We start from the raw sequence: 15,482 nt of genomic DNA, 5'->3' as shown, positions 1-15,482 counted from the left end.
CTCTTCATGCTCTGCGTGGCAAAAACCCGCAGAGGTCCTGCCCTGCCCAGCACCTCCTCCTTGAAGAGCTCTTCGTTGATGGCCACGCATTTCCCACCCTCACTCCACCAAATGGACCTAAACTGGTCGCTTTCCACCATTTTCCAAAGCTTCTGTGGAAAGCAGAGGGACGAGAATTCATTGGCTTTGCCTGCACTCTTGTTGGAAACGGAGGGACTTGTTTGATCTTGTGTCCGTCCCTGCCATGTTGGACATTGCGCTCCTCCTTTATTGCTCGTCCGGCAGCGTCCCAGGGTGCTCTTTCCCCCTGTCCTGGAGGGCCAGGAGAAGCCCCCAGCTCATCCGGAGCAGCAAGGGATGTTGTTTCTGGGGGAGACGGCTCCCTTTTAATCGCTGTTGTCCCAGCTGGACCGAAGTTTCCCTCGCTGGCCATCGCCCTGGACAGCCAGGCCTTGTCCTGCCAGTCAGCAAGCAAAGGCCAACTGGCACCGGCTGACTGCGGGCACCAACGGGACGTTGTGACACGCCACTGTGATGCCTGTGCCGCATAGCGGTGACATCACAGTGTGCCGTCAGGGTGATGTTTGGAAATGGTGCCCTGGCAGAAGGGAGCGGCCAGAGGAGAAGTTGCTGAAGAGCACGTGTTGCTTTTCACTCCCCGAGCCACCGACGGTGGGACTCCAGAGCCCAGAAGTCCATAAAGCTGTGTTGAACGGCTGTAGGCAATGCGAGGACCGTGCTGTGTCCGGCTGCATCCAGCAGTGGGTCCGCAGGGAGGAGCGGGGATGGCTGCCGAGTTCAGCATCCCAGTGCCCAGTTTGGGCAAATAAGGGCAGCCTGTCACTTACAACTGTCCTCGCATTGCCTAGTTTTTCATTTCAACAGCTGTTTTTTGTCTAGGCAGCTTAAGCCACACGTTCTCTCCAAAAAGAATGTATCCTAAGTACTTGCTATGGTTAACTGTCCCAAACAGAGCAACCTGAACTGCTGATTGCTCTGAAATTAGAATATTTTGCAATCATCTAGAATGAAGATGCTAAGAGCGAGAAGCCTTGAAATGCTTCGGTATGACGAGGACATAAAGTAGTTTAGCTGAACGGCAAGGTACAGATTAAGTCTTGCATAAACCAGACGGCAGAAAGCCCTCCCAAACAATCCACAGGCTTTTCAGATACAAGTTGGAAATTTGAGGCCTGTTAATTAGCTAATAAGAAAAGTTCTCCTCTTGCCTCCAAGGACACCGGAATGTGTGAGCAGCTCAAGGTGCCGCCCAGAGCAACAGAGGTTTCGTTGGCTTTGAATAAAGCATACCCCCATACATGCCACTAGCATCAAGGATGTGCACAAGGCTTCACTGCTTTCCTGGTGATTCATACTTGAAATAAAACGTGCAACGTCTTTTTCGCATGCAATGTCGAAGCTCGCTTCTGATTACTGTTTCCAAAGCGAAATACCAAGCCCTACAGAAATCATTTCCAGAAGCTTGAATGTAAGACCCTGTACCCAAACCCCAGCTCAGTCTGTCATCTTTTGCTCACTCAGAGCCGCGCTGACTTGAACACGAGATCTTCTAGCTACCAGTTACCTAAAATGACAGTGGCTTTTCCTTACAGTCTCTTTGTATTTGGGTTTTGTGTTTGAAAATCACCCACTTCCTACCTTTTCTCTTGCTCAGGTATTGCTAGGAAAGATCTGGAGAGACCTAAAAAGAGATGTAAGAAAGATCTAGAATGGTCTTCAGGGGCCACAGACTCTGCTGTTGCCCTGGATTTGACAGACCTTGTGTCAGAGCACTAGCAGGGCGATCAGACGTCATTCCTCTGAGTCAACAGATTGCCATTTCAGAAGTTACTTGAACAAAAATGGAAACCCTGACGCACAGATTGCGGGCCCTCAGCAAGTGTTTGATAATCCAGCCCAAACAGCAGGCCCTGCTTCAGGTTACATAAACAAGAATGCCTCTGCCTTTGGAAGCTTGTCCTACTTTGTTCCCTAAGTTTTTAAATCTGCCAGCAATGGGGCTGGGCACCAGCAGAGGACTTTTGCCACAAAAATGCAGGTGCAGGAGCAGCTCCTTTCTTGCGAGTGTGTCAAGTCTTACGCAGGCAGCGCTGGTATGCAGGTTGCAAGGGCTTCCACATTTTCTGTCAGGGAAACGCGTGGTTTGTGCTTTTCGCTGCAGTCAGGACCGTCAGAGGCAGAACACCCGTGCTATTTGCAGCATCTCTGCTGCTCTCATTCGGCAGTAACTCCTCTCCTAGTTATTTTCCACCCTGGGATTTTAAAAACAGGCTAATCGGTGTCCTGTGCTGGCATTAGGAAGTCAGCGGGAGTGTTATCAACAGCCCAGGGAGGGTCAGAGTAAGGCCTTGTGGACTGACGAGAGTGAAGCCGTTTGCTTGTGCTGTGTAAAACACCTTGCCAACTCATTTTCCTCCCGTGACACGTTAAGCATAAAACCATACAGTGCTCCAAACACTGCTCTAATCTGCTGATGCAGACTTCAAGCAAACACCAAATATTGTAGCAAAACCTTTTGCGTGAACTGTCCTGTATTTAATTGTAACTCTTCTCAGGAGGCAAAATTTGATGTGACAGATGACTGGTCATAATTCCCAATTAAGACATAAAGAAAGAGCTGTCATCCTCTGTGCTGTCGGGCAGAGTTCGGGGTTCGTTGCAGCAAAACCAATCCAAGCTGGAGTTGAAGGGGGACACGCACACCAAACTTGGAGACCGAACCTGCCCTCAGCACAAAGCATATATTCTTTACTACCTTATTTGTTTCAATACGCACCAACGGATACCTGCACACAGCAGATACCAGCTGAGATCACAGGGAGTTCCATATTTGAGGCCTGGCTTTTCTCACCACAACAACAAATCGGTAAAGAGAGTAAGAGGACCCAGGGAAGTCGCAGCATCCAGCAACGCAGGTGCAGCGTTGTTGGAAGCCTGACTTTTGCCGGACTATATTCTATACAGTCACGGTGCACGATGCAGAACTACAGTGGCTGGCTGAACACAACTATCCTGCATACTCGGGGGAGCGCGTGTTGTGCAAAGCATCAGCAGAACAGACACAGTGCCAGAGAGGCGGGTGTTTGCTTCCTTGTCTTCAAGGCAGCTGGGAAAAGGGTGGTCTGTCTTTAATCTCATTCTCCTTTTATAAAATCGTGGAGGTGGTCATCTGAAACCAGCCTGCTCTCCCTGACTGCATAAACCAGCTCTTGGGCACAAGTGACTCTTTATAGTCACTGCCTGAGAACAGAAAAGCCTCCCTAAAACAAGCCACCCCTTTCTCCCTGCATCTCTGCCACCCTATCAAAACTAGTTAGATGGAGCAGATTTTCTGTCAGAAATCCATGCTGCATTTATTCGCATTGAAAAATACCTAGGATGCTTTTTATTTCACGCACTAACACTCGTTCAGTTTGCTTTGACAACCTGCTTATAGAATGTGTTGAATCCCTGATGACATTGCAATGGAATGAACTAATTTGAAAAGCTGCAGTCTCCCCATCAGTTTATGAAACCAGGTGAGCCCAAGAAGAACCACCACCAAAGTCTGCTAGCAGCTGCTCTTCAGGATGTTGGTCAGAAGGGTCATGAAACCTTTTCCTCCTCAGGTATGGCTAGAAGGCATCGTACGAGTGCTAGTTTTCTGTGAGCTACCAAAGTAAGCCTGGCCGTTGTTTTCTAAGCAAGAAGAAACTATTTTTACGTGTGCAGGTTTATACAGAAATACCTACCAATACCACAGAGTAAGGGGATCTCATCTTTAGAATGCCTCAGTCTGGGTTCTTCCTAGATCAATCGATGTCAGAGTGAAAATAACAAGGTCGTTAATTGATGAGGAATCCCCAAGTGAAAGAGAAGGAACGTACATCAAAGGATTCGTTTCTGTCATGGTCCAAGCACACCATTTATTTCTTCTCCTACACAGACACTAGTGGAAAGCAGTGCAACACCAATGCAAGCAATTTGCCAAACATGTGCTTAATGTAATATTTATGTAACCTTCTTGCGTGCTGCCTGTTGTGAAGGGGAGCTGTGAGGAAAGTTACAGTTTTTTTCTGAGTCAAAGGTTATGGAAAATCTCAGTTGCCTGGGATCGAGAAGCAGCACTTGACTCCAGCTGCACGCACAGAAAACGAGCGGCATAAAAATAGCCAAACACTCCGGCAATGCCCATAGCAAGAGTCCCCCCTTCCAAAGAGCCTGAGAAAGGCCAGGCAAGCTCTTAGGGTCTGACTAGACTTGAGAGGAGAATTCCCACTCACCAAGCTAAGGCTTCCCGAACATCTGGAGTCTCCAGTCTTGGGGTACCTTAACATGCTCCTCTGCCTCGGGACAAGGGTCCACCTAATTTCTGAAGATCTTACAGTCTGGCAGACAAAATAGCTCAGAGAAAGGAAAAACAAGGTACAGCGTGATTACATGAATAATTGTGTTGTATTAACTTTTGCTTGCCGGTTCACTGATGGATGTTTCTGCCTTTTATTCTTCTCCTGCACACTTACAATTTATCTGGGTAAAGACTGCAAAATATCTTTAAGAAAGAGAGTTGTGTCACCTGGCTCAACTGAATGCAATGCAGTCCTGCATTTGCCCACTTCCCAAGGAATTTAACAAAGGACCCAACAGCTTAAACTTTCCAATGAAACTGAGGAACTTGACCACAACCTAGCTCGAATAGTTACAAAAAATCTCATTGATTTGCCCATCTTTAAGTTACTGTCATCCAGAAATAAAAATTACTGGCTCACACTGAAGTAGGAGAGAAGCAACCTGTGAAAGTAGCAGTTAATAGCATCAGTGTCCCCAGGCAGCTGAGGCCTGTCACAGCAGAGTTGTTCCGATAAGCCTGATCAGATGCTTTCTCTTGCCTGGCAGCTGAAGGCAAGCTGTATTTTTGGGGCCTTTTCTTCAGGCTCCGGGTAGAAATCCGAGCTGGACAGTAGATGTGGGAAGCCACAAAAGCACATGTAGGGCAACAGATTTTCCAAGGTCCCTAAGTGTGGAAATGTCTCCAATTTAGCTATTTTTGAGAAGGGCACAAGCATGTTCCAAAGGGATGACCGTGCTTGCTCAGTCTATCTGAGCACGAGCTGGGACCAAATACCCCAGGCAAAAGCTTTGTGAGTACTTACCTGGAACCCTTCTCTCCTGCCGAGTCCTCCTAAATGCAAATAAATTATCAGATTTTTTTTCCCGTGAATCTGTTCCTAGTTCCGCTCGCCTAATTCACTACACCTCCCTAACTTGGGCAAAAACTCAACAACCGGATCGACGGCTGGCTGCCCAGATGTTGAGCGAAACCCAAGAGTTCTAGCAATTCTTGCTATGAATACCCGTACTGGTTTATCAGCCATTTGATGTGTTTTGCTTTTAAAACACTTCGGTCTTCTGCAAACTTAGTATCCTGCAGTAGAGCTTTTCTGGGAGCGCAGCCGGCTGCACAATGCCAAAGCGTCTGGGACGAGAAGGGACAAGCCCGACCACAAGCAGGCAACGGGAGGAGCGTCACAGGGGCCGAGGGCTAAGGTTTGCCTTCCCACCTTGAAGAAAAGCTGCAGCGGAGGACGAACATGCTTAAGCAGAAGACAAAAACCACCAAAAGAAAAACACGAGAGCCCTGTCTGATCTGCAGCGAGGCTCTGTTACGGAAAGTCACTTGAGCTTCTTAAGAAGCTAAAGCAAATGAGTTACTAATACTTCAGATGAAATCACAGGGAGTTAATAAGGCTTAGGTATTGTCCAGAAGGTGGACACAGACAGCTTCCATCTCCATAGTGCCAAACACTTGCACTACAGCACCTCGAGAAGCTGTTCCGCTCTCTAGGGGATGCACAAGGAGCTGGATTGTACTTTGATGGTTCCCCAAAAGAAAAGGAGGTTGTTCCTTGGCATTACAGCAACAGTGAAACTTTTTGCTCCCCTACTCGCCCTCAGTTCGTAAAAAACCACATTTCCAGAGCTGTTTCTGCATGGGTTCCCAATCTCTTTTCATACAGCCTAGGACTGGAGGAGCGGTAGGGGTTCGGTCTCTCAGCCCGCAGTCACTCAGCCCTTGCTCTGAGTCACCGTACACGCACTTCAAGGAAGTGATACCGAGCACCGAACTGACCTCAGCCGCCGAGTTTCCTCGTTACAGGAGGCAGCATCATCTGGAGGTAAGCATGCAATACTCCCTGTTTACAACCCCCCCCCCCCTTTCTTTCATGTGGCTTAATTTCTGTAAGTGAATTAACATTTAAGAAGCTGTACTTTGTTAACTAAGTTTTAAAGCACCAGATGATCCCCAGGCAAAGGCAGCATAGGTACAATGCTTGTGTTACCAGTGGGGGTCTGAAACCAGCTGCCCAAACAGCAAACTTAGACTTGCTATCACTTGGAGAGCACCTGGGAAGCAGAACGAAGATGTGTAGGTAGGTGAAAAGACATCCTGCCAAGGTAAAGAAAATTTGCATGTGAATTTTCAGCAAAAACTGTGTGAAACCAGTGCCCCCACTTTGCTTTTCTCCTGGATGACTAGATGCAAACCAGTTCAGCCCTCGATTTCTGTGACCCAGGCTGCTGACTCAGCAACACCTATGTTAAAGCGATCAGGAGAAGGCACGAGATGAAACACTGCTTCCCCGGTGTCCTGGTTTCCGCTAGGACAGAGTTAATTTTCTTCCTAGTAGCTGGTATAGTGCTGTGTTTTGGATTGAGTAGGAAAGTAATGTTGATAACACACTGATGTTTTTAGTTGTTGCTAAGTAGTGTTTTATACTAAGCCAAGGATTTTTCAGCTTCTCATGCCCAGCCAGCAAGAAGGCTGGAGGGCACAAGAAGCTGGGAGGGGACACCGCCAGGACAGCTGACCCAGACTGGCCAAAGAGCTATTCCATACCATATGCCATCATGCCCAGTATATAAACTGGGGGCGCTGGCTGCGAGGGGCGGATCGCGGCTCGGGAACTAACTGGGCATCGGTCAACGAGTGGGGAGCAATTGCCTTGTGCACCACTTGCTTTGTGTAGTTTAATTCTTTTAGTATTACTATTGTCATATTATTATTATCATTAGCATTGTTTTTCATTCCTTTCTGTCCTATTAAACTGTCTTTATCTCAGCTCACGAGGTTTTTTGCCTGATTCTCTCCCCCATCCCGGGGGTGGGGGGGGAGCGAGCGAGCGGCTGCGTGGTGCTTAGCTGCCGGCTGGGGTTAAACCACGACACCCGGTCCAGCTTAGATGAAGATGTTGGCATCCTCATCCGGATGTTCAGCTGGGGATGGGGGAATCACACGCTCAGCTCTCTGATCTTAGGCCCTAACTAAGGAAATCTCTCCGTGATGGGACTGTGCTGCGTAGCACTGCGTGTTTAGAAATGGTTCAACTGGTGGCAGATCAGTTGCTTCTGCTTAGTGTTTGGGTGGTGAAAGAGGAACTCATCCTGGCTTTGTGCTGGGCAAAGAGGACAGGGCAACTGGAAAAGGTTTCTTGTTCCAACACTTTATTACCAACTCTTCTAAACTACACTTCTTACCAACTCTATTAAGCTCTATCTATTAAGAACGCTATTAATTATATGCTATGGACTTGCTGCCGACTCTCTGTGCTCTCTCTAGTTTGTGCCGCGCTGGGTCCAACGGCATCACCTGCATCTGCAGGGTTGGGGCTGCAGGTGCAGGTGGGGCAGTGGGGCACTGTTGGCCTTTGGCCGTGGGGTGGCCTTGGCCTCGGCAGAGCTGAGCCTGCTGCCAGCACGGGCATTGCCAACTGCGGAGGAGCAGCACGCTGGAGGCCATGCGGGGTGCGGCTGCTGGGGGGTGGTAGAAAGAGAAGGGCCAGAAGGGCGAACCCCTCGCTCCCCGCTGCGCCGGCAGGCTCTGGAAGTGTGGGAGCGGCTGCCCGTGGAGATGAACGGACGCTGCGGTGGCCAGGACGTCGCTTGGTGGGTGGAGATGCCTGCGCGGCCCTTGCAGGCTGACCCTCTGGGCTTCTGGAGGGGTGCCCTTCATCCACCTCCGGTGCATCTGGGGCTCTCCGTTTGAGGCTCACTCTCCTCTTGCAGTTTTCCAGCAGGTGGGGATGCTGTCGGTTAAAGCTGGGGTTATAGTAGTAGAGGATCTGAAAAAAGCAAAGGAGAAGAGTTAGTTGACACCATCCGAAGACAAAAACCCCAAGCTACGAGAACTAAGACTCTGAATTGCAAAAGAGGAGCATGGATATTGAAAAGGACTCTCAGGGGCGTTTGAAACCAAAAGCTGAGGCTAAAGGTAATAGCAGGCAGGTAATACTACGGTCCTTAGACGTATCTTCTCGCATTCAGCTGGTGCCACAGGAAGGTTTCACATTTGTACAGCAAGACCCGTAGCAAAGACATTCAGAGAAATCAGATTACACTGAGTCTGTCTTTCCATTTAATGGGTTCAAACTCTGGATATAACCGAACTGTATTTTATCTGTGTTTCTACTAGTCAGAAAGACTAACTCCAACCTTCCTGGAAACGACCCGAGAAGGAAATGAAAACCAAGCCGCTCACTACCATCCCATCTCTATTGCAAGGCCGTATTTGATGGAAGGTCCGTCTCTCCCCCAAGCCTCCTGTGAGTGTTAGTTGATGGCAGAGCAAGTGCTGTACCTGGCTGTGAGCAGAAGCTGCTGCTTCTTCTGCCAGGAATTCGGGCAGGGAGGCAGATCTTTCGAAATCCCGATGTACTTTGGCGAATCCATAGAGGTTCAGCTGCCGAAGGAAGCTCTTCATGCTCTGCGTGGCAAAAACCCGCAGAGGTCCTGCCCTGCCCAGCACCTCCTCTTTGAAGAGCTCTTCGTTGATGGCCACGCATCTTCCACCCTCACTCCACCAAATGGACCTAAACTGGTCGCTTTCCACCATTTTCCAAAGCTTCTGTGGAAAGCAGAGGGACGAGAATTCATTGGCTTTGCCTGCACTCTTGTTGGAAACGGGAGGGACTTGTTTGATCTTGTGTCCGTCCCTGCCATGTTGGACATTGCGCTCCTCCTTTATTGCTCGTCCGGCAGCGTCCCAGGGTGCTCTTTCCCCCTGTCCTGGAGGGCCAGGAGAAGCCCCCAGCTCATCCGGAGCAGCAAGGGATGTTGTTTCTGGGGGAGACGGCTCCCTTTTAATCGCTTTTGTCCAGCTGGACCGAAGTTTCCCTCGCTGGCCATCGCCCTGGACAGCCAGGCCTTGTCCTGCCAGTCAGCAAGCAAAGGCCAACTGGCACCGGCTGACTGCGGGCACCAACGGGACGTTCTGACACGCCACTGTGATGCCTGTGCCGCATAGCGGTGACATCACAGTGTGCCGTCAGGGTGATGTTTGGAAATGGTGCCCTGGCAGAAGGGAGCGGCCAGAGGAGAAGTTGCTGAAGAGCACGTGTTGCTTTTCACTCCCCGAGCCACCGACGGTGGGACTCCAGAGCCCAGAAGTCCATAAAGCTGTGTTGAACGGCTGTAGGCAATGCGAGGACCGTGCTGTGTCCGGCTGCATCCAGCAGTGGGTCCGCAGGGAGGAGCGGGGATGGCTGCTGAGTTCAGCATCCCAGTGCCCAGTTTGGAAGCTTTCCAGCTGGGCACCTCTGACACCTGCAGAAACGTCCTTACGGCCTTTGTTGTCTCGTCGCTGGATGCTGACTGTAGGGAAACATCACCCAAGCTGTTAAGGCCGCCTAAAGTTTGCGTTCACCTAAACACAAAGAGCGGCGGCAAGCGTGTAGGAAGAAGCCTCTGCCAGGCACAGGAGGAGGCAGCCCAAGACACAGGGAAGGCCTTGGGGAAAAGGAGGAGAATTCCTCCAATCCTCCACTTTTTGAGGGGCATTGCAACACAGAGGCAGAGCAGGATGACAGCTCCTTCTGAAGAGCAGAAAGAAAGAAGGAAGGGAACCTGCTCGGCAGGGACTTGCTATTTCTCCTCTCTCCTGGGGACAGGGTGGCTCCTGAATTGAATGAATTGTTTAATCTAATTCTTAGAGAGATAGTTTGGTAAATGTTGGGTGTAAATGTTGGAAATACTATTATCTTAGTATTTTTTTGTATGTGTAATGTAACTTAATGCACGCTCAAACGTGCTCCTCCCAAGCCGCGAAGAATCTGATATTTGCCATGTATTAAATGCTGAAATTCAAGCAAAGTTCACCTTGCTATTCACACCAAGAAAACGACTGTGAATTTCAAGTCCTCTTTATGCCTGGAAGGTATCACAGCTGGGTGCTTGGAGGTTTCAGCCATTCAATACGCTTCAAGTGTTCAGCTTCTGAGTATCTGGTGCATCGTTAGGGGCTGGTTTCGGGTTCTGCTGGGCACAGACATTTACGTTCTCTCAGTCCATTAACTGAACTAAGCATTGAAATGGGCATCAGGGAAGAGACGCTTCCTCTGGAGTTGCAGAAGGGTCTAACACTGCCAGAAGCTGCATAAGCGCTGCAAGAAACCCTGTCTCTAGGTTGAATTAAGGAATGGAGTTTGGTGTAGCTTGAGGGTTTGCTTGACGTGGCTGGGCCGCTTTTGGGCACGGGTATGGGTTGGCAGGTGTTGCTGGGGAATTGTTGTCGTGTTGGTTACGTTTTGTGTGCTCTGGCTCTGCTGGCATGTGCCTTGTTACCTAGGGAACCATAGGACTGGTTACAGTGGACTGGAGTTTTGTGGCCAGACTGCTTGCTGGTCGGGGACTGGCCGCGGAATGGGTGGGATGTCTAACGGGACTGTTATAGAAGCTGTTATATATAGATAGATATATATATATATAACCCCACTGAGTGGGGTTTTACCTGGATGGAGATGCAATTTTGTAGGATGGACCCTATGCTCTCCCCGCTAGCGAAAATAAAGGTGCTTTGGCTGACAGTCCGTCTGTGAGCCGGTTCCTTTGAATCAAGGTGCTGGCTTGTGGCTTGTCTTAAATAAAAGTGAGGCTGGAAACCGGGACCAGCTCTTTCTCTTGTTGTTGAAATAACGCAAGCCTGGGCACGAACACCGTTTGCCACCTTCAAATAATAGTTTTAAATGTGTAAGAGGATTTGTTTCATTCATCCTACTTATTGTAGCTATTCCTCGGTCCTTGCCTCTTGCAGTATATCTAAAGACACCCAAGACACTGGATTCCATGTGATCTAGCTTGTCTTACTCCAGACTCTGAGGAATAGAGACTAGAAAGACACAGCACATCATAAAACCAAGTTCAGAAGAATGGGAAGCAGGTTCTTCCAGACCGCTTCTCCTGCAGCTCTTGCAGCTGGGTGCTGAGCTTCTCCTGCGGCCTTTGGACTCGACGTACGAGTACAAAGCTCTTTTGGAAGAAATAAATCCTTCCCAAAAGCAAGTCACAGTGACTGCATGGCTTGAAACTAAATAGATGGCATGTGGGTCTTTCAAATGCCTTTGATTCCATTTGCGTTGCAGCGGAGGCTTGTGGCACTGCCGTGCCGATCGCTGTCTAAGGGCTCAAGTTGCTTCGTACGTGTGCAAGCGCACTGCAGCTAAAGGAAGACAGAGGAGTGCTGGGTGCTCTGCTTTGGGAAGAGATGCTGATAATTAGTGCCAGCTTGGTGGTGGTAGCAGCATCTGAACAGAGACATGCTTTCGGCTGAGGTTTCTGGGCTAGCGAGCACCTGCTACCTGCATGTGAATTAGCACAGCCCTGGGGATAAGAAGTGAACAAAACCACGTTCCTACGACTGACCCGCTGTCAGGCTGCAGGAAGGGACTGCAAACCTCTCGGTGTGTGCGAGAGCAACCTTAATCCAACCCAAGTTCGGTACAAGACAGGACAGTCGGAGAGGAGGCAGGACTCCACCAGACCGTCAGCAGAGACGGCTGCTCCAGTCGTCTAATGCAAATAAGTTACCAGATTTTTTTTTTCTGTGAATCTGTTCCTAGTTCCACTTGCCTAATTCACTACACCTCCCTAACTTGGGCAAAGACTCAACAACCGGATCGACGGCTGGCTGCCCAGATGTTGAGCGAAACCCAAGAGTTCTAGCAATTCTTGCTATGAATACCCGTACTGGTTTATCAGCCATTTGATGTGTTTTGCTTTTAAAACACTTCGGTCTTCTGCAAACTTAGTATCCTGCAGTAGAGCTTTTCTGGGAGCGCAGCCGGCTGCACAATGCCAAAGCGTCTGGGACGAGAAGGGACAAGCCCGACCACAAGCAGGCAACGGGAGGAGCGTCACAGGGGCCGAGGGCTAAGGTTTGCCTTCCCACCTTGAAGAAAAGCTGCAGCGGAGGACAAACGTGGTTAAGCAGAAGACAAGAACCACCAAAAGAAAACACAAGAGCCCTGTCTGATCTGCAGCGAGGCTCTGTCCATCAGCCTGTGCCAGACTGCAGGCTGCCTTTGCGACTGGTACTCGGGACCTTGTCTTCTGCTGATGGAAGAGGCAAAGTTTCTGGCTGTTACTGAGCCACTTCTCAGTGGCTGGAAGGGAGAGACGGGTCACTTTAAACTCTTTTACCAACATTAAGCAGAGAGGAATCTTTGCAGCTGTGTGTGTCTGTTGTTCCTGATAAGCACCCTTTTCTCTAGAGGCTGTTGATCCCTGGCTGCTACCAGGCTGGCTGCGTTTGCACCTAGGTCTGCAAGATGGCTACAGCTGCTCCGCCTCCCTGTTTCTTTCGGATATTTTTAAAAACTCGGCTCAGTTCAGAAAACCCCAAACCCGAGCAGAAAGCGAAGGCGCGGCTGAAGTGCCGGGCGGGAGCGAGCAGGGGCGCTTGACCGAGGGAAGGGCGGCGGGCCCGCACCGGCAGCCGCTTCACCGCCGGAGCAGCCGGTGCCCGCGCTGCCCCGCGGAGGGGCCGGGCCGCGGGCGGTGCGGGGCTCCCGCAGCTGCGGCCGAGCAGAGGTGAGCCCGTTCCGCCCCGAGTCCGCGCTCGCATCCCTCCCGGGGCTGCTGCTGGCACGGGCGGGCGGCGGGAGGGAGCGGCGCTGCCCGGCGGGGCGGGGGCTGCCGGGGCCGGTCTCCGCCGCTCCGCTCCGCTCCGCTCCGCCCCGCGCGGGCGCGCACCCCGCGGGCAGCTCCGCGGGGCGCCGCGGCCAGGACCCGCCGCCGCCGCCTCCGCCCCGCCGAGCGGCTGCCGGCGGGCTCCCCGCGGCCGCGCACCGCGGCCGGCCGGGCCGGGCCGGGCCGTGCCGTCCTCCGCCGGAGCCGAGGCGCCGCCGCAGATGTGGGGCTGCTGCCGCCGCCGCCGTGGCTGCCCGCAGGGCCGGCACTGCCGAGGTAGGAGCCCCGGCCGCCGGGGCCTCCCCGCGGCCTCCCCGCCCGGAGCGGGGCTGCTCGGCTGCGGCTGGGCGCCCGCCGGGGCGCTTCGTCCCTTCCCCCCGTGGCTGCAAAGCCGGGGGTGCCCGCCGGGGAGGTTGCAAGCGGGCGGCGGGGGGGAGGCGCCGCCGGTGGGAGCCCGTGGCGGGGATGGCGTGAGCCGCTGTGAGAGCCGGGCGGGGAGCGGAGCGGAGCGGAGCGGGACGGCGGGGAGCGGGCCGCGGGGGCCGCGGGGTGCAGAGCAGCCCCTTTGGCATGGGGCTGGCCCCGGGAGCAGGAGGCCCAGCCCTGCCGCCTTCCCTCTAAGGGGGGTCCCGGTGTGTGGCCCCCGGCTCAGCCCCTCTGTGGGTGGATGGTGGGGTGCCACCAACTGCCCCCTTACGGGTAAGGGGCCTGGTAGCAGGACTGGCACCAAGGGTCACCGTCATCAGGGAGGTTCCTGGGAGGTGCTGCAGGACTCCTGGGTCCCAGCAGGCTTCTGGGGAGGTAGAGGATGGGTGGGGGTCACCTGCCCCAGAGGGGGACCAGTGGCTCAAGGCTGGGGTGTCCTCTCCATCTGGGGTGCTCCTCTCCCTGGAGCAGCCCAGCGTGCCCCTGATGCCCCTCTTTCCCCCAGGACTCGTGCCAGATCATCAAGAACTACCTGGAGGGGGACCTGGGCCGCTACATCGTGAATGTCACGACGGCGGCACAGCTCTGCAGCACGGCGCTGGGCCAGGGCCGGGGCCGCTGCCTGCGCCAGGACAGCACCGCCGATGTCTTCCTCCCCCTCAACTCCACCAGCTTCCAGCTGCGGCGCCGGGACGGGGACCACCCCCAGCGCCCCCTCTTCTGGGCCGAGGCCAGCCGTCCTCTGCTGACACCCTCTTCCTACGGCTCCGCAATTGGGCCTCCGTGGACATCTACCAGCAGAAGTCGGAGGAGCTGGTGTGGCAGCAGCACCCGCAGTGGCCCCCGAGCTGGTGAAGGAGACGGCCAAGCAGCAGTTGGAGCAGAGTGCCCGCAACTTCGTGGAGCAGACCCTGCAGCTGGGCGAGACCCTCCGTCCCAATGGCTACTGGGGTTTCTAGGGCTTCCCCAACTGCTACGACGATGACTTCGACAGCCTGCCCTACACCGGGACGTGCCCGGTGCTGGAGCAGCAGAGGAACAAGGAGCTGCGGTGGCTCTGGGAGAGCAGCCGGGCGCTCTTACCCAGCATCTACCTGCCCCCCTGCTTCAACAGCACCAGCAAGGCGCTCGCCTCTGTCCGGCCCCGCGTGGCCGAGGCTTTCGCCGTCCAGCGCGGCGTCCTCGACCGCGGCATCCCCGTCCTGCCCTACTCCCAGATCGCCTTCGACCACACTGTCGACTTCCTCTCCCAGGTGATGGGGACGTGGGGACGGTGGGCACCTCTCGGGCTGATGGGGAGGCAGCGCGGGGGCTTTGGGCCGCGTTGACTTCTCCTCTCCCCTTGGCTGCAGGAGGACCTGATGAACACCATCGGGGAGAGCGCGGCTCAGGCGCCGCCGGCATCGTCCTCTGGGGCAGCCTCAACTACAGCACCTCCAAGGTGAGTGCGGCGGGCGGCACCGCGCCACCGCCCGCGGGACCCCCGTTCCCCGGCCGCGCAGGGCTGTGACACCGCGTGCCATTGCAGGAGATGTGCCTGAGGCTGAAGGACTACGTGGAGGGCCCCTGGGCCACTACGTCGTCAACGTGACGGCCAGCGCCGATCTGTGCAGCCAGAGCCTGTGCTCCGGCCAGGGCCGCTGCGTGCGCCAGGAGAACAAGCGGGCTTCCTCCACCTCGACCCCTTCCGCTTCGCCATCGACCTGCAAGCCGGCAAGCCCTGGCTGGTGGCCCAGAGCCTGGAGTCCGGGGACGACGTCTCCCGGCTGGCCGAGGAGTTCAGCTGCCAGTGCTAGGACAAGCGGCAGGACCCGCTGCGACACTCAGGGCTTCGCCGAGTGACCTCCCCCCCCGTGCGGGGACACCGGGCGGGCAGGTGACACACCCCACACCCCAGCACCTTCGCCGTGGGGTTGGGAACCTGACGCGAGGCTGCTAATAAAACCGGTAGGCACCCGCAAGCGTCTCCTTGGCTTCTGCTGTGGCACGTTTTGGGGTGGGAGGGTCCCCCAGGGACACTGTGGTGCCTCGCGATGCTGCAAGGGCTGTGCGTCGGGCCAGGGGTCTGGGAGTGTATGCCTCAGAGAAGGCAGAAA

At 53.7% G+C, this 15,482-nt stretch overlaps 1 long non-coding RNA gene and 1 pseudogene across 1 annotated transcript; both read left to right on the top strand.

The window, feature by feature from the left end:
- The window catches only part of LOC127028172 (uncharacterized), a 33,023-nt pseudogene extending 17,834 nt beyond the window's left edge, over positions 1–15,189 (top strand).
- Positions 6,022–6,736, top strand: LOC127028174 (uncharacterized). Its single transcript, XR_007767964.1, has 3 exons — positions 6,022–6,176; positions 6,284–6,431; positions 6,539–6,736. It is a non-coding gene; the product is annotated as an uncharacterized LOC127028174 (long non-coding RNA).
- Positions 15,190–15,482: the final 293 nt, after the last annotated feature.

Source organism: Gymnogyps californianus, unplaced genomic scaffold, assembly GCF_018139145.2.
Source record: "Gymnogyps californianus isolate 813 unplaced genomic scaffold, ASM1813914v2 HiC_scaffold_236, whole genome shotgun sequence".
Lineage (NCBI taxonomy): Eukaryota > Metazoa > Chordata > Aves > Accipitriformes > Cathartidae > Gymnogyps > Gymnogyps californianus.
This window is presented reverse-complemented; position numbering and strand designations above follow the sequence as displayed.